The sequence below is a fragment of the Pteropus medius genome, unplaced genomic scaffold (genome assembly GCF_902729225.1).
Source record: "Pteropus medius unplaced genomic scaffold, Ma_sr-lr_union100, whole genome shotgun sequence".
Classification (NCBI taxonomy): domain Eukaryota; kingdom Metazoa; phylum Chordata; class Mammalia; order Chiroptera; family Pteropodidae; genus Pteropus; species Pteropus medius.
The window spans coordinates 10,660,915-10,683,037 of NW_024347791.1; the positions used below are offsets into that span (position 1 = coordinate 10,660,915).

The 22,123-nt window shown below is 34.7% G+C and overlaps 1 protein-coding gene and 1 long non-coding RNA gene across 7 annotated transcripts in view; one reads left to right on the forward strand and one right to left on the reverse strand.

Annotated features, from left to right (window-relative positions):
- Positions 1-22,123, reverse strand: part of LOC120614985 (UBAP1-MVB12-associated (UMA)-domain containing protein 1-like) — a 184,870-nt gene that overhangs the window by 5,879 nt on the left and 156,868 nt on the right. The window lies entirely within an intron of this gene.
- LOC120614987 (uncharacterized) overlaps positions 20,109-22,123 on the forward strand; it is a 92,534-nt gene continuing 90,519 nt past the window's right edge. Inside the window, exon 1 of the long non-coding RNA XR_005656169.1 lies at positions 20,109-20,279. This is a non-coding gene — a long non-coding RNA (uncharacterized LOC120614987). The remainder of the gene's footprint in view (positions 20,280-22,123) is intronic.

Here is a 22,123-nt window from a genome sequence, read left to right on the forward strand (position 1 = left end):
TTTAATCGTAGGAAGAAATTTCCTTATCAATTATCGTTACAGCAAACAAAGTTTACAATTAATTAGCTGTTCCATGTTTGTATAAAAGTTATTTCTTGTTCGTCAGTTAACCTGTTAAAAATGGACTGGCCAAGTTTATCTTGTGTTCCTCACGTTCTATTATCTGTGTTCCAAATAATTCAGAGAGGTTTATAGGCACTGTCCCTCCCTTTCTTGCAGAGGGGCTGTGAAGACTCAAGAGCTTCAAGCTGTAAAATCTTCTCAGAGCTTAGGAAAAAATAGGCTCTGAGAACACAAGACACATAACACTTTTCAGTAAAGGCTTAGAGAAATGAAGTCACGTCCCTAGAGCAGCAGCAGGCTAGTGGCGTTGTTGTAGAATTCACTCTTCGCTGTTTGAAAGCAAGGAAGTGCAGGTTTAAGAACAGACAACTGCATTTTTCTTGGCACAAAAGCCTCAATACCCACCCTGAAATCTATGAAGAAGTGCCAACTTTGCAAACCCGCTAACAATTGGGAGACTTCATCTACTTGGCCGTACCCGACTAATGTATGAATATTTTATTATTATGAACATCACCTATATTTGGCATCTTTTACAACCTCTTGCTTTTTTCCTGCAACCTAGGCTTCAGATAAATCGAGATAAAATAGTATCCTATAAAAGCAAAATACTGAAGCATTAAAATTTAGAAACCACCTTTAACCAAAACAGTAACAGAACCTATCAAAAGAACACAAAACCAGGTATAAAATACATCTAATACATTCAATTTACATGCAAAGGAGGAAGCTATATCAGGCATATTTCTAGAACAAGTTATAGTAAGAAGAAATATTAAGCTCTGGCTATCTATGCCTTTAAATTCTGATGTCTATAAATAAAAGACATGTTTCTTTGAACAATAGCTTGAACAGGCAACACTGTCACTTTATCTCCCCAGATAACTATCCATTCAATTCTGACTTCAGCTGGTATCTGCTTGCATTACATCAGCTTCTTGATGGGGGTGATGTGGGGGGCAAATCTGAATCAGAAACATCAGGGGACCAGAGGAGAAAGTGATACAAGCAATGGCACAATTAAGGCAGCATTTAACTTCTTACTTTTTCTAAGAAGCTGGTTGCTAATAAATGTCTGGCTAGCTAATAAAAGCCAGAGGATGGGTCTCTTACACCTACGTAAGTGCTCAGCAGGGGTCTCCTGTCACTTGGGAGAAATTATTTTGAAAAGGTAGATTGTTTCCGATTTTTCTGCAAACTCGCACTGCCCAGAACAGTAGCACCTGCACATGACAACTGGCACCGAACCTGGTCCCCTTGTCTCTCAGATCCTCTAAGCACTCTAGGCTTGATTTTTAAATTGAGGGATAGGCCAAAGAAACAAAGAATAGCCCAGAACCCTTTACCACAGATAGAGTTAATTAGTCGGGAGAAAGCTGAATTCACTGACAACCTAACTGTTCCATGTGATCTGGGCGCCTAGTTCTAGAACGCTATACATTTAAGTAGCAAATAAGAGGCTAGGTTAGAAAGAGATTTTCTTTATTGTCTTTCCTTTCTGATCTCTGACATCGATTAAGTTTAAATTTTGGCCCATAATCTTTTTTCAGTATTTCTTCCCTTCCACCTTCTTGTGCTGCCTGCTTCCCATCTTTCTTTAAAAAAAAAAAAAATTATCTGGCTTCCTCTTTTCAGAACTCCAGCAGAATATATACAAGTGAAGAAGGGGAAGGAAGTTGGCTGTCACTTGCTTCTGTAATCTGTTCCATGCATTCTTGGAAAAGTGGCTTGACTGAAGCCGGAAAATCTGTCTTAGCCAACTAGCACGGGGGAACAGTGGAAAGAGGAAAGAGAAGCATTTTAGGAAAGGAACCAGCAAGAAACAGTGTGTTCGACGTGGGATCCTGTTTATACTCGTTTTGAAAATACAAAAGGCTATTCCAGTGATTTTTTTAAAAAGCATTTAAAAAGTTGGTTTATAGAAATTCATGATCTCTAACTTTAAGCTGACCAGAAATCTCGTATTTTCCCAGTAGGCCTCCCTGCCTCATTTTTCACAGGACATATTTCACCTTTTCTCTTTTCTAGCCCTACATGACACCTTCCACCTCGCTGTCAGCAGGTGAGCTGGCCTCCTACTTAATAGAAAACATGGTAATTAGGTGACGATATCCTCTACCTGCTCCACCAAAAAAAGTACCTGCGTTTGTACCCGTCTGCCATGCTCTTCTCCTGCCACACAGGCAAGTTGCGCTCCTTCCACCCAAAGCTAATCCCTCTGGTGCTCCACATCCATCCTGTCTCCATTCTTCAAGGACATGGCTGCATCAATTAGAAGGCATCTCCTAATTGCTAATCTTTCATATATTCAATTCACCATTTACAGAAAATTCTCAAGTCTGTACCGCCCACAGCCATCACAGCCACTGAACTCCCACATTATCTTTGTACCTTTTTCACAACCAGGAGAGACCACTGTTGACACTGGCTTTCTGCTTCACTCCTCACCCACTGCAATCTGCCTTCTATCTCTGTCCCTCTACTGACAACTGCTTTCTCCAAGGTTACTAGTAATCACTCTTTTACTAAACTCAAAAGATGTTCTGAAGTGCTAATCTTATTTGACCTCTCTGTTGCACTTAAGACTGGTGATTCTGAGTTTTTATTTCTTGGTTTCTGTGCCACTTCTGTTTTTCCTTCTGTCTTTATTCTTTGCTTACTTCTGACATGATGGTATTCTCCAGGGCCTCATTTCTGTTCCTTTATTCTTCTTGGTCTTGAAACATTACCCCGGATGAGCTTATCCATATCCATGGTGCCTACGGCCTTATTCCTTCACTCCCCAAAAGTAAATAAGAATATAGATAAGTGCACGTGTATATGTACACACACAAACACTCACAAATTTCAAACCCGATTTCTATCCAGAGCTCCTAACTCAAATGTTCTATTCTTATTACACATTTTCTTTTGGATAGTCCATAGGAATCTTAAACTTGACATGTTCTAAACGTGGCTCTCATTTCCTTCCCAACTTTACACCCAGCTTAATGTTCTTTTAATATTTTCTGTATTGGTGAAGGGTACCAACATGTTTGTCCAACACACATTATTTTTGACTTCTCTTTCCCTGTCATTTCTGCCAATTAACATTTGTTTAGTGCTTTACACGGTTTTCAAAGTTGTTTCACATAGTTTATTTCATTTGAGCCTCAAAACCCACAAAATTTGATAGGGAAACTATTGTTTCTGCTCTCATCTTCTGAGGCTCAGTTTAGTGACTATCTAAGGCCATACCTCTACTAACTGGCAGAGACTTTGCTGATGTAAAGGCCATCATCAAAGAAAATAATTTTAAAGCTTTATTTATTTATTTATTTATTTTTAAGGGCTTAAGTTTAGCAATTTCTCTATGGAGAAATGTTACCTGGGGTAGAAGATGAAGGTCTAAAATACAGACTGTGCTGGTATAGAAACTGAGTTTAAAGTAACAGTTCAACTGAGCATCTTATTACTAAGTTAAATCTACCAACCTGGATACAATATGTAATAGCTTAGAAAACTGTAGCGTCTGATCATAGCCATATTACATAATGGCTTAAGCTTTTGTATGTGAATTCTTCAAGCTTATTATGTACACCGCAGGTCTGATGAATTTGATATCCCTTATTAGTCACTAGATTCTACTTAACTTCCTATTTATATAGCTTTATTTTAAATATCTATTCAACTTCTTCAGAACGCAACAAGATCATATTTTTTCCAGATAATTTCAAAGGAAAACAATGAAAAATGATCTTGCATATCTCCTCAGTACACTGAATATTAAATTCACTCGAATGATTTTTAGCTTGTAAAACAATAAATTACTTTCAACTGTCTGCATATACAATAAGAAAGGAAATGAAATACTTTCTATTTTTAAAGCTGGTAAGAAAATATAAATATACTCATTTTTATATTTAGATAGATAGTTCTTCTGTGATATTGATTGAATAGAAATAAGTAGCAAAGGATACTAGTAGGAAATACAAAAAGAAAGTAAATCTAAAAATATTTAGTGGTAGGTATATGCTGAGTTTTTTGGCATGTGCTTTGATGCAATGAACATTTGACAAATTCTAACCAAACATTTAGATATTATCATAAAAATAAAAATAATTATGTTAAGGTGGTTGTTTGAAGACAGAAAGCTAATCTGTTTTTGTTGCTCTTAATTTATACTGAAAAGTTTATATTTTGTCATTTTCCACCATTATTCGAAAACATAAACATGTAATTTTTAGTATGTACTTAGAATCGTCATGTTCATAGCCAAAATTCAAAGTCATTTATTTATCAGTAAGATCTTACATTTACCCTGCATATAAATATATTTCTAATCTGAGGAAACAATTAACTCTTTAAGAAATGGGAAAAGATCGGATAAGAAAAGCCTTATTTCCTTTGTAATTTGAATTTAATGTGTGGAAGAATCTACACACTTGGAAACACTATAGTTGGTACATATACAACTGTACATTTTCATATACAAATGAAAGTGAGAGGAAGTGCATCATACCAAATTATAAAGGGAGGCTAATTAAATTCCACTCAGAGGGCATATAAGTAATAGTATTACCCATACTTGCAGCACTTAACCTAGAACTCCAGTAGGAAAACTGTGTTTGGCAAACTGTAGAGGTGAGCAGAAAGCTGTGTCATTTGACCTTGGCTCTCATTTGCAAAAAGGTTGTATTTCAAAATAGAAGATGGGGTTGGAAAAGTAAATACAGCTGTGTTTTCTCCACACCAGAGTGAGAAGGATGGGGCTATTCGGGATGGCAGGGGGCCAAGTCCCTTCTTGGTACACTCTCAGAGCCCAAAGGAGAGTTCTAGTTCATTTATGGCTAACTCAGGATAATTTTTTTTATTGTGGTAAAATATACACAACATAAAATGTCATCATTTTAAGTGTATAATTCAGTGGCATTAAATACATTCACAATGTTGTGCAACTATCACCACTATCCACCTCTAGAACTTTTTCATCATCCTAAGCAGAATCTCTGTGCCCACTGAATGACTCTCCATTCCTCCTTTACCCTACTAGCCCCTGGCAATCTCTATCTATTACACTTTCTATCAGTTTGTCTATTCTTGGTACCTCATATAAATGGAATCATACAATGTTTGTCTTTTAGTGTCTGGCTTACTTAGTATAATGTTTTCAGGGATCATGTATGTTGTATCATGTATCAGAACTTCATTCCTTTTGAAGGCTGAATAATATTCTATTGTATGCATATACCATATTTTGTTTATCCATTCATCTGTTGATAGAAATTTGGGTTGTTTCCACATTTTGGCTATTGTAGGATCATATTTTTAAGCTAGAGTAAAATCATCTAAGTGTAAAATCTAGGAAATAATTCTAAAAGGACTGTCAGGATTCAATGAGTACAGAAATATAGAATATTTGTGGAGAAAAGTTAGCAACAGCCTAAAGTGAAGTAAAAAAACTATGGTTCCAGATTATTTTTAATTATAATTTTTTAAAGGTATAATACATTTGTTTGTACACTTTATAATACATACTTCACATGGCTTTAAAAATCATAATTAAAGTGGGCCTTACCAACTTAATATTTTATGAATTAAAATCTGAGTATAATTGATGGTATTTCAATCCTGTTTGAAACAGCTCCATAATGTCTAAGACCTTCCCACCCCCACTGGAACTCTGCACTATAATTCTTTTGTATGTTATTATAAGGGTACAAGATGTCATTATCTGCATTTATGGAAAGTCTACCCAACAAAATAGAGTGCATAATGCTAAGAAATGATTAAAAATGAAAAGCCACAATCATGTCCAAAAAAATCATGAGGAAAAATTAAAATTCACATATCTTAATAAATGTTTAAAATTTAATTAAAATTTAAAATTTTAATGCCTCAACAGAGTAATAGACTTTATATAAGTGACCTTGGAATTTCTCAAAAAACAAACAAACAAACAAAAACCAGTGTGGTTGAAAAATGCTTTCAGATCAATAAAAAAGTTGATCAATGTATAATCATTGTATATTCCTGTTTCAAGATTCCTAATTTTCTAGGGAGGAAGAAAGTAATCATCAGAATATATACTGTTACTTGCACATCAAGTTGAAAATTAATCTGTAGATTTAGTAGAAAGAGTACTATATCCAAGTCTCAAGGACTCTTGCCTCTACTAAACCATGTGACTTTAAACAAATTGTTTAACCTTTCTGTGTTTCAATTAACACCTCTGTAATATGAGATAATTGGACCAGATGATTCAGCCAAAGTGCCATGATTCTAAGTAGACTTAGATCTCGATTCTTGCACACTAGTAAAATTTCTTAAGGAAATAGCACTGAAATTAATATAAATGATAGCTACCCAAAAAATGTATCAACTGATGGGTAAACATCTTGAGAAGAAACTCGTGACTCAGAAGGATAGTCCCAAGGTTAAGGAAAGGATTCGTTATCGTGGAAGAATACCTAATTTCATACTGCGCTTGATTATGATATGAAACAAACATGTAGGAGCCAAATAAGAAAAATATAGGCAGGTACCAATCTTCTAACAAGTTATGGTCTAAAAATCAATGTTATAATTATTAAGAACTCAGAATGCATTTTCTCAGGTCACTGAGTCCATAAGGGAGATGAAATCCTATATATCTTCAATAAATAGATGTAGGAAAATTATTAGAAGTATTACAATCAGAATAGCAATAAATTAAACATTAAAATTATCTTGAATGTGAGTGCTGGAAAAAAAAAACAAATTTAGTTGTAGGTACTGAATTTTGGTAGAGACTATCAAAAGTATTTCAGACCACTTTTAAGATTGTTGACCTAGGTTTGTTGTGGGGTTATTTTCATTAGAAATCTCTCTAGGAAATTAGGAGAGTTGTGTTCTTCAAGATTTTTTGTTTGATCCCATGAATAGCAAGGTAATAAAGTAGAACTTTCCTGAGATTAGTGGCAAAATTTGATAAAGAGAAGGGGATTAAGAAAGATGTTTATGTCTATGAAAGAAAGCAGTTCATTGGAGGTGGGCATGCCTGGTTATCAGAAGTGTCAGCATAATCCATCTCCTAACTGACTGAAATGGAAGATGGGAAGTGATGGGGAAGAGACTCACACAGTTCCCTTCTGGCCACCAGGTGATTTCACTATGGGTCCTCTAGGTTTTCATGATGGCCAAATCAGGGAACAGAGAGACCTCATGAAAGGTGGGAGAAAGAAGTAGCATCATGTAACTCTCCAGGACCCAGCCGTTTGCATGGTGGTTATTGGTAGTCTGAATAGTAGTTTTCAAAGGTCTGGTATTTCAATAAAGTTTCTAAGTAGTGGATTTTCTAGTACAGAGTTTCCTTTAGCCTTTGGGAAATAATTGCTAGGGCTTCAACTGCCAAAGTGGCCTAAAAGTGAATACTTATAATTTCCAAAAGTGTTCTTAAATGTGTAGAATCTATACTTAAGAATCCAATGTTTTCCCTCCCATGCCTTCTAGCAGGTGAGCCGATACTAAGAATTTTCTAAAGAAACTAATTTATGACCCACTCATGATAGTGGAAAAAAGGGTTTAGATTATGAGCCCTGATATATATAATAATAATTAAATTATATTAGTTATTACTGATTCTAATTTCATTAATTTCATTTAGAATCAGTCTTAAGGTTCTAATAATGTAACTATTTCTATTACCACAGATATCAGTTCACATTTAATGATCACTTATTTTCCAGCCACTGTTCTAAGCTGTTTACTTATGTTATCTCATTTAATTTTTCCTTTATGATGTAGGTACAATTTTCATCTCCATTTAACAGATGGGAGAACTTAGTCTAATGCTGGAATTGCATTCTTAGTCACTATTCTGTACTGCCTCCCAAATCCAACACAGTCTAAGGAAACCTAACTATAAGCCTTTTTAAATGCAGTGTAGTTGTTTCAAAGACCAAATAGCATCTTCTCTTTCAGAAAAGGTTGTAGAATAATTTCCTAATGATATTTTTTCTCTTGAAACAAAACAAGTAAACAAAAACACATGGAATGTGGAAGATAACCAAAATTTTTTTAAAAAATGGAAAAAAATTAAGTGTGTCATTTTTATATCCAGCTGGATATGCTAATCCTATGTGGATCTTAGAAACCCTGAAATTACAGGCTGTTTGGACTATTTTAATCCCTAAAAGCACTGTTGTGATGCCTGAAACATATATTTTTAAAGTAACCTTTTTACCTTAACCAAATATATTCCAGTTAAATTTAAGAATTTAAAGTAACCACATACTGTCCTTTGTTCTATGAAAATGACTTTTTCTAAGACAAGCCTTCTGTGGCCAATTGTCCAGTGACAGGGACTGACTGCATGAAATTGCCCACATTCTGTAGTCCATGGCACTTGGTAAGCAATGGCAAGAAGGTGCTGGGTGTCTGGGACCTGAGCTACAATCTGTTCCTAGGAAACAGAGAAGACACTTTGTTTTTAACAGGCTCAAACACATGATCTGGACCCATTTAACATGATTCTTAAACCAACTATGCTAAGAGATTATATCACAGGCAAGAAAAGAGAATGAGAACATTTCCGGGACACAATATAGTTACAAACTTCTGGGTGGATCCTAAAATGTGAAACCAAAGGGGAAGTACATCATCACTATTTATGCCCAAAGTAGCACAAATAAAAGTGGTGCTTTCATGCTCACAGTGTACAGTTGATTTTTGAAAGACCCATGAGTGTATTTTACTTCCTATTTGTTTAATTGCTTTGAACTAAAACCTAAACAAAAATTGATTAAAGTGATATAGTTCAAAATAGACATTTCATGGTGAATGCTTGAAAAGATAAAAATATCTGGATCATCAACTAGAAAAAGTAAAGCAAATCACAAGTTTAAAAACAATTTTAAAATTCTGAGTATCACTAAGATGAAAACAAAAATATTTTTCACTTGCACAAAAATTTACCCAAGTGATGCTATTCCTTCAGTTCCCTTAATTTTGTTTTTGAAGAGAGACCTGTATGTATGGACAGTATCTATAAAGTATGTGTTTTTTTGTAGCATGAAGTTTGTACTGTCCCCCATTATGGTTTATATGAGTTTAGGAAAAATCAATTTTTGTAATCACATAAATAGAACAAAAGTTATCACATCAATGGAGTAAAAATTAAAAACCACATGGTCATCTCAATAAGCTCAGAAAAAAAAAATGCAATACTCTTTCATGACAAAAATATTCAACAAATTAGGAATTGAAGGGAACTTCTTCAACCTGACAAAGGACATCTATAGAAAACCCAAGCTAACATCATACTTAATGGTGGAAGACTAGATGCTTTCCCCCTAAGAGTAGGAACAAGATAAGGATGCCCACTCTTGCCACTTCTGTTCAACATGTTACCAGAGGATCTATCCAGGGCAATTAGTCAGTCAGTCAATCAACCAATAAAGGAAGGAAGGAAGGAAGAAAGGAAGGAAGGAAGAAAGGAAGGAAGGAAGAAGGAAGGAAGGAAGGAAGGAAGGAAGGAAGGAAGGAAGGAAGGAAGGAAGGAAAGAAGGAAGGAAGGAAGGAAAGAAGGAAGGAAGACAGACAGCATCTGGATTGGAAAAGAAGAAATAAAACTATCTCTATGCACAGATGACATGATTTTGTATACAGAAAAATCTGAGAGATCCACTAAAATACTATTAGAACTAATAAGTTCAGCGAGGTTGCAGGATACAAGATCAAGTTGTATATCTATACACTTGATAAACAATCTAAAAATGAAATTAACAATTCAACTTACAATAGCATCAAAAAGAAAATAGGAACAGATTTAATGCAAGAAGTATAAAACTTATACTCTGAAAGCTACAAAACATTGTTGAGATTAAAGAAAATCTAAATAAATGGAAAAACATCCCACGATCATGAATCAGAAGACAACAGTACTCTTATCTACAAAATCAATGCAATCCATATCAAAATCCCCAACTTTGTGATCTTGGAAGTCACCTTATGTTTCTACACCTTGGTTACTTAATCCTCATATGCCTCAGTTTCCTTATCTGTAACATGGGAATAACTGAACCAACTTAGTAAAATGCGATGAATGAATAACACTAGTAAACCTCCTTAACAATTTCAGAAGCGCAATAAGTACTGAGTAAATGTTCGTTTCCTTGCTGACTATTATTTCCTTGCTAACTATAATGAAGTTTGAAAATGTCAGTTAAGTCTACTATATTCAGTATTATCCTACATTTGTGCATAACGAACAGACTTTATTCTAAGAAATCCCAGTAATATAAAATCTGATCATAGCAGGTAGACTAATAAAAGAATTTTTCATATAGTTTTTCAAAGAACAAGAGAAGTTATTTTATTTCCTTGAAAATTAAAGTAGATTAAATAAAGCTGGTAGTAAAATATGACAGAATTGCCAGAGTATTTGTAGCTTTTTAAAAATAAAATAAAATAAACTTTCCTTCAGAAATACTGATAATTGACTTAATAATTCCAAAAGTAGACTTGACTTTCTAGTTGTCCTTTCCATTAAGTTTGATGACTAAATAATAAAAGATTGAATTATAATTAGCTTCCAAACCCAAGTGGTATGGATCAAGGCAGCATTCCAGTCAAGATTTCACAAATTTTTCCCTTTCCCTTCTTTTAACAATGCTCAGAGAAATAACTTCTTCTAGCAAGCAATTCAGTAACAGTCGGCTTTATTCAACATATCTTCTATTATCATTGTCATTTTTGAGAGCAGAAATGTCATTTGATTCTGCCTTTCTTGGTGGAAGTACTACATTTGTTACTGAGCATTATTTTAACCAAACTGTGAACATTTTAGACACCAGACCAACTGTTGATGTAGGAACTGGAGACTTCCTTCAGTGAAACCACACATTTGTGTAACTTCAACTCAGTTACCAAATTCACTGGAATGCATTAAAAATTGCTAAAAATGAGTCCTTTATTATTTTTCAATTACAGTTGACATTCAATACTTTATATTAGTTTTAGGTGTACAACGTAATGATTTAATATTTGTATATATTGCAAAATTATCCAAAACAGGTCTAGTTAACATCCATCATCACACATAGTTACAAAAAAGTTTTTTTCTTGCAATGGGAACTTTTAAGATCTCGCTTAGCAACTTTCAGAAGTACAATACGGTATTATTAATTATAGTCACCAATCTGTACATCACATCCTCAGGGTTTATTTACTTTATAATGAGAAGTGTGTACCCATGTCTCCCACCCCACACCCCCTCACCTCCTGCAACCACCAATCTGTTCTCTGTATCTATGAGTTTTGTTTTTGGGGGGTTTGTTTGTTTAGATTCCATGAGTAAGTAAGATCATACAGTATTTGTCTTTCTCTGTCTGATTTATTTCACTAGGCACAATGTTCTCAAGGTCCATCCATGTTGCCGCAAATGGCAAGATGTCATTCATTTTTATTGCTGAATAATATATATGTATCACATTTTCTTTATCCATTCATCCACTGATGGACACTTAGGTTGCTTCTATGTCTTGACTACTGTAAATAATGCTGCAGTGAACATGGGGGTACATATATCGGAGTTAGTGTTCTCATTTCCTTTGGACAAATACCCAGAAGTGGAATTGCTCAATCATATGGTAGTTCTATATTTTTACATGTTTTAGGAAACTTCATACTGTTTTCCGTAGTGGCTGCACCAATTTACATCCTCATCAACAGTGTACAAGGGTTCCCTTTTCTCCTCATCTTCACTAACACTTGTTATCTCTTGTCTTTTTGATAATAGCCATTCTAACAGGTATGAGGTGATATCTGATTGTGATTTTGATTTGCATTTCACTGATGATTAGTGGTGTTGAATACCTTTTCATGTACCTATTGCCTACATGTACATCTTCTTTGGAAAAAAATGTCAATTCAGATCTGCTCATTTTTAATTGGATCTTTTTTTTTCTTTGCTCTTGAGTTGTATGAGTTCTTTACACATTTTTGGATATTAACTTCTATCAGATACATGGTTTGCAAATGTCTTCTCCCACTCCATAGGTCAACTTTTCATTTTGTTGATGCTGTGCAGAAGCTTTTTAGTTTGATATAGTCCTACATTTTTATTTTTGCTTTTGTTACCTTTGCTTTTGGTGTCAAATACAAAAAAAAAAAAAAATCGCCAAGACCAATGTCAAGGAGCTTTACCATCTATGTTTTCTTAACGAGCTTTATGGTTTCTGGTCTTATGTTCAAGTCTTTAATCCATTTGGAGTTAATTTTTGTGTATGGTTTAAGATAGTGGTCAAGTTTCATTCTTTGACATATGGCTGCCCAGTTTTCCCAACACCATTTATTAAAGATACTGTCCTTCTCCATTGCATATTCTTGTCTTCTTTATCTTAAATTAATTGACCGTATATGTGTGGGTTTATTTCTAGGCTCTCTCTGTTCCATTCCATTGATCTATGTGTCTGTTTTCATGCCAGTACCATGCAGTTTTGACTAATATAGCTTTGAAATATAGTCTGAAATCAGGGAGCATGTTGCCTGCAGCATTGTTGTTCTTTGTCAAGACTGCTATGGCTATTCAAGGTCTTTTGTGGTTTCATACAAATTTTAGGATTGTTTGATCTATTTCTGTGAAAAATGTTATTGGAATTTTAATAGGGATTACATCGAATCTATAGATTGCTTTGGGCATTATGGAAATTTTAACGATGTTAATTCTTCTAATCCATGAACACAGAATATCTTTCCATTTATTTATGACTTCTTCAATTTCTTTTTTCTTTTTCTTTTTTAATTTTTATTATGGTGACATTGGTTAACGAAATCCAGTAAGTTTCAGGTATACAATTCAACAGTAAGGCATATATATATATATATATATATTGCATTGTGTGTTTACCATGTATAGTTAGATTTCTTTCATCACTGTCTACAGGTTTCAGTGTATAGGTCTTCCACCTCCTTGGTTAAATTTATTGCTAGGTATTTTATTATTTTTTATGCAATTGGAAAAAAATACTATTTGGATGAGCTTTTTAACAGTCTTCTAACTTTATATTTTATTTAATAAATGTGATATTTTATGGATATTATATTTATAATGAGAGTATCTTCAGCTATAAGTGTTGTAAGGATTGTGATATCTTTCAGGTAATAATTAAGAATTTTTATATATCTATGGAAAATAAGATGTCCTAATAACCAGGTGGCAGAGTGATGCTAGGGAAGGAATTAACACCAGAAACAATTATTATATAATGCACTCCGGCTCCTAAAAGAAGACATATTAACAAAACACATTGAAAGTTATTAACAGAAGCAGTTAGACAAGCCACTTTACCACAACCAGGTCCTACATGATAGATGAAATTCAAATCTTGAGCTGCACCACAAGAGAGGAAATAGTAAGACTGTGGCATGGAACTTGTTGAAGGCAAAAATATGGACTATGTGTAATTTGTGCCCTTTTGTCAACCAGCTCCCACTTTGAGATTCAGATGAAGGTTCTGTGTAATCATATCTGCAGGTGACCACATAATGGTTACATGGGAAAGCCATGGCAGCCTCTCATAAAGGGGAAAAGAGAGAGGGAACCAGAGTGGTTACCAAAGCAACCTCAGCCATGCATTTTTATTCAATCAGATGGATGGAGGCTACGAATTTAGGATAAGTATTTCATGAATTACATGAAAATGTTCATTCCTTCACACAGGCAAGCAGGAAAGGAAAAATTTATCATAAACCAAGAATTAGTATCTCACTCGGTTTACTCTTGTTAACCAAACCTCAATTTTAAACTTGTAAAATTTTATGTGTTTGTGTGAGGGATAGACACCCTGCTAGTTTCTGAGGTTGGATGTAGGAAAGTTTTTGGGAGTTACAGAATTGCCATTTCTGGGCCTGTGGCATGTTAGCTGTTCAAGTAATGTCAATTCAGGAAATCGTGGAAATGGGATTGTAACCTAGGTCAGTCTGGCTCCAAAGCCAGAACTTTTTTCCAAATGGAAATGATTTTATCTGAAAATCACAAGATGGTAAGGAATCCCCATTGCAGAAAACACAGAAAGCTTTTTATTCAGTCATCCTTTCTACAGGCTATTGAGGCTTTCCAGCCTACTAGTCCCATATTCGTGAACAAGTTTGAACTCAGTTCGGATATACAGCACAAGCAAATTTTGATAATACTAAATCTCACAACGGTAAGCAGTTTGCTTGATTTCCTTTCATTTTTTCTTCTGTGTGTAAAAACAAGTATAGTATTTCTCATTGCCAATCCATGCAGAGCCCGATTAAAAGAAAGCAATGTACAGAAGTTCTGAGGATCTTTCATTTTAAAATTAGGTTTACCATTCTCACGGAAGAATCTGCCAGTTTTAGCAATCATTTTATTTCTAGAAGCAACCGATGAGCAACTGATTGAGCCAAGAAAAAGGTTCATCTTGGCAGTGAATCTCAAGAATAGACAAGTGTGGGCCCTGACGGGGACACCTGCATGCCAACGCAATTGACCTTTTGTAAACTTTGCAGTCAGGTATTCAACTTTAAAAGCAGGGGACTTAAAATGGTAGCTTGTGTTTTTCCTTCTTAAAGTGACAAGACTTTATTTAATTTCTGTAAGACCGATTCACTATATAGATTTTTTAAACTTTTTTTTTAATTTATTTTTTTATGGTGACATTGGTTAACAAAATCCAATAAGTTTCAGCTATACATTTAAACAGTAAGCCATTTATATATTTACTCTGTGTGTTCACCTCCCATAGTTAGACTTCTTTCTGTAGATTTTTAAATCCGTGCATTCAGACTGCTGTTTAAAGGGCTGGCTGTATGGGATGGGCTACCTTAAAGAGAAGCATATTTAAGAAATGGTGAGATTTTCCACTTGGCAGATGATGGCCCCTGGCAACCCTCTTCACTGTCACAGGACAGAATGTCTGGGTGTTTGTAATTGCCTATATCCCCCACAGACTGAGACCTCTGAGGACATGGATCATGTTTATCTTGTTCATAATTACATCCTATCTCCGAGGTCCCTGAGAACCATGCCTGGCATAGAACAGGTGCTTTGGAAATATTTGATGAATGGGGAAAAAATGAATTATCTCAGGAAATGCTAAAAGAAACAATGGACCTCCAGCAACCACAATTTCTGAAAAATATGTGTTGAGTAAGAATGTACTCTTTATTTTTTCCCGAGGGTAATAATAGCTTTCTTCAGATAATAAACTTTCTTCTCAGTGAAATATTCACACAACAGCAGTCCAAAAACTAAAAAGGCAATTTGATTTGCCTTACGATAGTTTATTCAACACTATCAGGGAAATGCCTACAGGTTTTTAGAAAATATAATACTATTTTTCTTCTAGACCTTAATAAATCATTCTAAATTTTTGATGGATGACAATAAAAAGTTGTAAATCTCCTAAGTTCTTATGCTCATATTGGTAATGCCAGATCAGGTTTTAAACCTGTCCAAGTCTTGGCTATGTTTATCAAAATAAGTTAAGATCCACCTTTTAAATTAGAAATATAGCAATGACAACAACAAGAAATGAACAACAATAACTACAAAAACCATTACATGTAGCAACTTCCAATTTACAAAGTGTTTCCACATCTATAACCTCATTTGCTTTTAAGAACACCCCTGTGAAGAAGGCAGAGAGTTACATTCATCTTACAGAGGCAGAACTGGAACTTACAAAACTGTCACTCAGTGTAATGCCTTTACTAAATGAATAGTTGGGGATTTCAAGTGTGAAATGAGAACAGAAACACAGCTGAAGGTATTTAAAAGATGTTTTATAAAACATAAACTTTAGTTTACTGTCTTTGCTTACCTAACATACCCAACAGAGATACTGCCCAGAAATCACATTCTTTACTGTTGAGTATCATTATCAAGCTTTGTCATCATTATTTTTGTTTTATACAGGGCAAGCAGAAAAGTGTAAGCCTTCCTATATCAGATAACAGGTTTTTAAATTAGCTCTTTAATTTTTTATAATACAAGCTGACAAGAACTATCGTGGAAGACGGAAAGAATCTGGAACAGAACATAAGGGGTTACGTCTCTTTATAGCAAACTAAAATCTGGCTGGATATAAAGAGAGATGTATCTCATTCTTCTTCAAACTAGAATAGAACTAATCTGGGATGTTCCAGATGGGAATATTTCCCAATTCTTTCTTTAGCACTATCTTTTCTAAGATATTTGTCTGCCAGCTTTCCCAGTGACCCAGTGAATCTATATGAAAACATGCTTTTGTATGCAATAACACAAAATTAAGATTATTGATGTTATGTTGATAGTTTATACTAGTGGAGTTCCCTGAATTCTTTAGTGAGACTACATCTTGAGGAGTCATTAAGTACCTACCAGGACACATTAGCTTTAAATGGTACTGTTTATCCTGATTAATAACAGTCTTTCTTTGGGGGGAAGGGGATAAGAGTATAAAAGGTATACACAAAAATCTTTAGAGATCGTCTTCAACTTCCCACCAACAAATCACCAACCTACTTGCAACTTTACCATATATTTCCCCCACCACCCCCATGAAATTGAATGAACTGTTCCAAAGGCCAAGCCATTCATCTGCACACTGCATCACTTCTCCACAACTTTGTTCTTGAAACTATCCCTTCTTTCTCCTCATTATGACTTTTCACTTCTCTACTAGATCACTCCTATTAATGTCCCACATGGTAGAATATTTCTTATTTTTCTAAAAAATATATTTTTTTCAGATATGCCTCCTCCTATTGCTGTACTGTATAGTAAATGCCTCAGAAACATGTCCATCCTTGCTATTTCCTTACCCCGTCCCCACCGTGTATTGGATTTCATTGCTTAAACGATGAGATAATATGTATAAGGCATAAAGAATAAAATACAAACACCTGTATTTCACCACTCATTTTTAAGGAATAGAACATTATTAGGAACTCTGAAGTTTATTCTGTGTCTGCCATCTATTCCTTTCCCTTGTTCACTATGAAGTAAATGCTATTCTTCCCCCACCCCCAGCTTTATTGAATTATAATTGATAAATAACATTGTGTAAGTTTAAAATGTACAACATGATAATTTGGTATACATACATATTGAGAAATGATTACAATAAGGTTACTTCCACCTCGATCACCTCACATAGTGTGTGTATGTTTTGACAATACAGTATTGTCAACTTTAGTCACCATGCTATATGTTAGATTTCCCAGAACTTATTCATCTTCTAACTGGAAGCTTGTACCTTTGGCCAACATCTTCCCATTTACTCCACCCTCTGGCAACCACCAATCTACTCTTTGTTTCCATGAATTAATTTTTTTGTTTTTTAGATTTCACATATAAATGAAGTCATACAGTATTTGTATTTCCTTGTCTGACTTATTTCACTTAGTACAATGCCCTCAAGGTTCCATGTTGTCGCAAATGGCAAGATTTCCTCCTTTTTTATGACTGAGTAATATTCATTCGCACATACACACACACATGTATATAGTGAATAAAGACAACAGAAAACCAATTTTAAATAGGCAAGAACTTAAAAGTATATCCAATCCATTTTTAAATTAATTAAGCAAAGATGTTTAACATGAAAATTAAGAAATTTGGGAAGATAAAACTGTATAAAGATTGATGGTAAGCATTAAAAGCAGTTAAATTTTGAGGTAAATCTGTGTAACTATTGTAGATATGAAACCAGTTTAAGAACAATTATTTAAAACAATTAATTAAATCCAACCCTTAAGATTATATTAATAAAGGCTGTAAGTAAGGAGTATGGAAGGTTATGTATTACAAAAAGGAAAACAAATTATATAATTCTTGGATTTGATAGTTAAGCAAAATTTGGATTACAGAATGTTTTCAGAGAATGTAAAAATAACCATTCATATAAATAAAAACTATAACACCTTCCATATCATTGGAGAAAAAAAAAATAACAAGATATTATCCAAAGGAATAAAAAGAATAAAAATTACTAAAAGGTTAAAAGGTAGCAACAACCCTCCCCTGAAAACCTAAAGTAAGATCATTGATATAAGATCACACAGATTTCCTTCATTACCTAAAAGATTAAAATTTTATCTTAGCATGCTACCTGTCATGCTAGCACACAATTTTAATTTATTTTCTTCATAGCACTTAACACTATTAGAATTATTTTTTGTTGCCCTATTCTCTGCACTAGAATATAAGCTCCATAGGAAAGGACCATGGCTGTCATATTCACGCCTGTGCTCCTTGCTCGGAGTGCAATAAATACGTGTCCTATCAATCAGTTAATGAGTGAATGAGTGAATACTACAAATTACAGATTAAATATAAAAGTCAAACAGAAAGCAGAGGTTACAATAAAAATACATTTCAAAGTAATAGCAAAATAGTTAAAAATATAGAGAGAAGACATTTTTGTTAATTAAGGACAAAATCTATAATGAAATTTAAGTCACAAAACGTGTTAAATTAAATAATTAGGTCAACATATACAAAAGAAAGACACAAATACAGACAGAAAACGATAGAATTACAGTCATTACAGATGATGATTGACTAATATACTTCTAAATAGTCTTTGATTTGGTGGATAAGACATAAATAAGAACAGAGTATTTAAATAATTTACCCTTTTGAATGTATATATGTCTATTTTATATGCATATAAATAATTTTGTAACAAATATTTTCTAAGTAGATATTGTCATTAAACAATCATTACTAAAAAGTATGTACTATATTCCACTGGGAAAAAAGTTTTTGTCAAGCTTTCTTCCCAATAGCTATTAGAAAAATAATTTGTGGAACTGAAATAAAAATTTGGAACAGATAAAAATTTATCTAGATGGAAACATTTTTAAGTCTAAGTGTCTGGAAATCATTTACTAAGACTGGTCTAACATTTTTGTAAATGTCAGATTTACCTAATACCTTCTAAGTCATACACTCAAACAGACAAATAAATTGCAGAAAGATCTCATAAGTCTGAATGAGTGGCCAGAAAAATGGAAGAATGCTTTCTGAAGGTGCTAGTGCAGTACAGTTCTATAACCACTTACTAAATCACTTTTCTGCCAAAAATTGTGTTAAATTTGATTTAAAAATACTGTGTGCATATATGCTATGTCTTAAGAAGTGAATGGGAAAGAATGAAGGTAACATTTATTGAGCAAATATATATTATTCTGATATGTAATTGCATGTAATAATCAGTGCCTGAAAGTATGGCTATTTTCATTCATTCAGCAAATATTTCTTGAGCATCTCCACTAGGCCAGGTATTGTTATAAACACTAGGAAGGACATATAAAAAATTAGGTGAAATATATTGTATAACGTTAAATGGTGATAGGTACCATGAAGGAAAATAAAGCAAAAAGGAGGGATGGAGAGTTGTTGGGGTGGGGAGTCACAATTTTAAATAAAATTAGTCTGAGAAGGCTTGCTTGAGAAGATGAGAACTGAACAAACATTCATAGGAGATGAGGGAAGGGTGTTCCAGGCAGAACAGCCAATGCAGAGGCTCTGAGACAGGAGTATGAACAGCTAGGAGGCAGTGACGGTGGAGCAGCATGAACAACAGAAATGAAAGTAGGAGAAAGGGCTACTGGGAGACCAGCCTGTGTAGGGCTTTGAGGTTTGACATGAACTTGAAAGTGATCTACCTTATGTTTGAAAATAAATCACTATGTCCTTTGTGTAGCTAAGCATAGACAGCTGTGGATGGAAAAGAGGTTCTATGGAAAGTAACCTCACAAGGTGATCTGATCATAAATTCCTAGCAAGGCAGGTCATGGTGGGCAGACATGCCCCAAGCATATAAGTATTTTTAGTCAAAGATTTATCTTTCCCTTAAGCAAGCCCTGTCCATTGCTTCTGTGCACCCATGTTAACAACACACCTTTGAAATGCCTCTTTTCAGACCCCGCAAGGGAAACTACCCTCAAGAGAAGCACATAATCTTGTTAACTATCCTGTACTCCAATCCCTGCCCAGCTTTCTCCCACCTTCATGTGTTCTTCCTTAGGTTCACTCCTTAATTCCAAATGCATAAGAGAAGCTGCAAAATGCTATTCTAGGAAGCGTATTTCTCAGTTGAGATCTTGCTTCTAGGCATATCCTCTGTTTGGCTCAAATAAAAATTTATAAAAATTCTCTACAGGTTTGGAAGTTCTTATGTTGACACCACTAAGCAGCAATGATGGAAGAAGGGAGTTAAGAAACTACTACAGTAATCCAGGTAGGAGATAATGGTTGCTCGGACCCAGGTGGCAGTGAAGGGACAAGAAGTGATGGATTCTAGATGTATCTGAATGTACAGCCAACAGAGTCTGCTGGTGGATTGGTGAGAGATAAGAGGAGTCAGCATAAGGCCAAAGATTCAGCCTAAGTAACTGGATAATAAATTTTCATTATTCGTAGTTTACAGAAAAGTTAACTAAATATTATTCCAAAGCTTACGGTCTTCCCACAATGCCTCATTACTTGAAAAAGGCAACTGAAATTATGTGCATAGAGCCTCTACAAAGATCCAAGAATTTTCTTTTTATAAATGAAGGTTGAGAAGTTATTTTCTTTTAATAATTGGTAATATCTCCCTGAATTATGAGATTTATTGTTCAATGACATGGTAAAGCCTGAAAAGGTAAAAAGTCTGTAAAGAGGATAGGAAATTTATGGATGACAGAATCACATCGGGTTAACTAGGGATGTTAGGGATGCTTGGGTAGATCTCCACATTCTTGAGGGTGATGGCATGATAAATTATACATAGAACCTCCTTGGAAACCAGTGTTTGACAGAATGAGATGGAGAACAGACTTGCCTAAGATTAGATATGAGAATAGTAATTTGCTCTGGCTTCTTCATTTCAAATGTTTCAAATAGAAACTGAAAAAAGTAACCACTGAAGATCTTTTTCAAGCATATACACAGAGCTATGTTTTGGACATTTAGCATACATGTATAGCTTTCAAATTAGTTTTTCATACTATAAAAGTTAATAGGCTCCAAGTATGTGTTTAATTCCTTCAAGCTTTCTGTTGATATTATTCTCTCATTTGCTATGTTAATAAGATGTCCAGCAATATAATTTAGTTTTGTTGTAGAGAGAAAATATAATTCTTTTCCACTATTTTTATTGGAAACATTATAGTAGATATGTAGAATTAATCTTCTATTTATTTCTATTTGTATAAGCATATCATAGTGTGGTAATTCCCAAGAATTAGTTCTCTTTTATCTGTGCCCCCACCGCCCCACCCCCGACATCCCTACTTTAATGAAAGGCACTTCCCTCTTTCTTCCCAGTCATTTGACCCCGCTCCTTCCTATCCTTTACTTCTGTGTCAGGATGGTTCCCAATACCAAGAAATGCTGACTCCATAGTAGACCTCATGTGTATAATAACTCTTTCTCACTCCAGTGCTAACAGTCCAGAGGTGACTGTGGTCTTCATTTTGGCAACCTCTCTGAATGCTTCTCCTTTCCTCTAGTCTGTCCCCACTGCACTTCATATGGCATGCTGGAGCCTGCTTAATTTTAAAGCCTGGATCTGGTCTTATCACTCTGTCAAAACCATATACTGGCTTCATGCTGGAAGCTGAATGAAGTATAAATTTGTCTGCCTACCTTCCAGGCCCCTCCACAATGTGGACCCAAACTGCCGTTCCAGTATTATCTCCTACCACTTTCTTTTCAAGGTCACTACAACTCTAGCAAAACCAATCACTCTTCCCTGAACCTGCCTCCATTTTAGCAGCTTGGGGCCCTTATCACACAAAACGTTCCTCTTGTCTATCAAAAGCCCTATCCTTCAGATCCTATCTTAAATGCAGCTTATGAGAAGCTTCTGCTGATGCCCCTGATCAGCGTGACCACCGCGCCCACTGAACCCCGCCCTCTGCACAGCACTTTGCAGACCTGAGCATCTTTCTTATTTTCATCAGTTTATTCTAAGCTCCTAGAAGGTGACAAGTGTGCTTTGCTCATCTCTCTCAATCTCCATTGCAGGATGGTGCCTAACACAAAGTCGAGTTCAAGGATTATCAGTGCTGAGAAGTGTTCAAGAGTAGACATCTTGAG